This window comes from Trichomycterus rosablanca, chromosome 3 (genome assembly GCF_030014385.1).
Source record: "Trichomycterus rosablanca isolate fTriRos1 chromosome 3, fTriRos1.hap1, whole genome shotgun sequence".
Taxonomy (NCBI): Eukaryota; Metazoa; Chordata; class Actinopteri; order Siluriformes; family Trichomycteridae; genus Trichomycterus; species Trichomycterus rosablanca.
Window position 1 is genome coordinate 19,418,687 of NC_085990.1, and position 2,500 is coordinate 19,421,186.

Sequence of the window (2,500 nt, forward strand, 5' to 3'; positions counted from 1 at the left end):
ATAGATAGATAGATAGACAGACAGACAGACAGACAGACAGACAGACAGACAGACAGACAGACGCTAAACGTTTGGGGCTGAAACCAAAAAATGAAAGTATTCCCACTCAGTATTCCCACTCAGTATTCCCACTCAGTATTCCCACTCAGTATTCCCACTCAGTATTCCCACTCAGTATTCCCACTCAGTATTCCCAGGCAGTCTCCCATCTAGGTACTGACTGAGCCCAACCCTGCTTGGTTTCTGAGATCAGACGAGATCAGGCATTCCGAAGGTGGTGTGGCCATAAGCGAAAGAGGCTGGATTTAAAGGCCTGTTATAGCTAGTCAGCTAGCTCTCTGAGTGGTAGCCAGCTATCTGGACTGGAATAAAATTGGAAGGCCTTTGATAGATAGATAGATAGATAGATAGATAGATAGATAGATAGATAGATAGATAGATAGATAGATAGATAGATAGATAGATAGATAGATAGATAGATAGATAGATAGATAGATAGATAGATAGATAGATAGATAGATAGATAGATAGATAGATAGATAGATAGATAGATAGATAGATAGATAGATAGATAGATAGATAGATAGATAGATAGATAGATAGATAGATAGATAGATAGATAGATAGATAGATAGATAGATAGATAGATAGATAGATAGATAGATAGATAGATAGATAGATAGATAGATAGATAGATAGATAGATAGATAGATAGATAGATAGATAGATAGATAGATAGATAGATAGATAGATAGATAGATAGATAGATAGATAGATAGATAGATAGATAGATAGATAGATAGATAGATAGATAGATAGATAGATAGATAGATAGATAGATAGATAGATAGATAGATAGATAGATAGATAGATAGATAGATAGATAGATAGATAGTTTATTATGCTGGCTAACAGCTAAATGACACTTCATGAATGGGGCTGAAACCAAAAAATGAAAAGCTTACAGCACTCAGTATTCCCACGCAGTCTCCCATCTAGGTACTGCCTGAGCCCAACCCTGCTTGGCTTCTGAGATCAGACGAGATCAGGCATTCCGAAGGTGGTGTGGCCATAAGCGAAAGAGGCTGGATTTAAAGGCCTGTTATAGCTAGTCAGCTAGTTCTCTGAGTGGTAGCCAGCTATCTGGACTGGAATAAAATTGGAAGGCCTTTGATAGATAGATTGATAGATAGATAGATAGATAGATAGATAGATAGATAGATAGATAGATAGATAGATAGATAGATAGATAGATAGATAGATAGATAGACAGACAGACAGACAGACAGACAGACAGACAGACAGACAGACAGACGCTAAACGTTTGGGGCTGAAACCAAAAAATGAAAGTATTCCCACTCAGTATTCCCACTCAGTATTCCCACTCAGTATTCCCACTCAGTATTCCCAGGCAGTCTCCCATCTAGGTACTGACTGAGCCCAACCCTGCTTGGTTTCTGAGATCAGACGAGATCAGGCATTCCGAAGGTGGTGTGGCCATAAGCGAAAGAGGCTGGATTTAAAGGCCTGTTATAGCTAGTCAGCTAGCTCTCTGAGTGGTAGCCAGCTATCTGGACTGGAATAAAATTGGAAGGCCTTTGATTGATAGATAGATAGATAGATAGATAGATAGATAGATAGATAGATAGATAGATAGATAGATAGATAGATAGATAGATAGATAGATAGATAGATAGATAGATAGATAGATAGATAGATAGATAGATAGATAGATAGATAGATAGATAGATAGATAGATAGATAGATAGATAGATAGATAGATAGATAGATAGATAGATAGATAGATAGATAGATAGATAGATAGATAGATAGATAGATAGATAGATAGATAGATAGATAGATAGATAGATAGATAGATAGATAGATAGATAGATAGATAGATAGATAGATAGATAGATAGATAGATAGATAGATAGATAGATAGATAGATAGATAGATAGATAGATAGATAGATAGATAGATAGATAGATAGATAGATAGATAGATAGATAGATAGATAGATAGATAGATAGATAGATAGATAGATAGATAGATAGATAGATAGATAGATAGACAGACAGACAGACAGACAGACAGACAGACAGACAGACAGACAGACAGACAGACAGACAGACAGACAGACAGACGCTAAACGTTTGGGGCTGAAACCAAAAAATGAAAGTATTCCCACTCAGTATTCCCACTCAGTATTCCCACTCAGTATTCCCAGGCAGTATTCCCAGGCAGTATTCCCACTCAGTATTCCCACTCAGTATTCCCAGGCAGTCTCCCATCTAGGTACTGACTGAGCCCAACCCTGCTTGGTTTCTGAGATCAGACGAGATCAGGCATTCCGAAGGTGGTGTGGCCATAAGCGAAAGAGGCTGGATTTAAAGGCCTGTTATAGCTAGTCAGCTAGCTCTCTGAGTGGTAGCCAGCTATCTGGACTGGAATAAAATTGGAAGGCCTTTGATAGATAGATAGATAGATAGATAGATAG

At 37.7% G+C, this 2,500-nt stretch overlaps 1 pseudogene; it reads right to left on the reverse strand.

The window, feature by feature from the left end:
- Positions 1–958: 958 nt before the first annotated feature.
- Positions 959–1,077, reverse strand: LOC134311029 (5S ribosomal RNA; annotated as a pseudogene).
- Between the last annotated feature and the right edge of the window lie 1,423 nt (positions 1,078–2,500).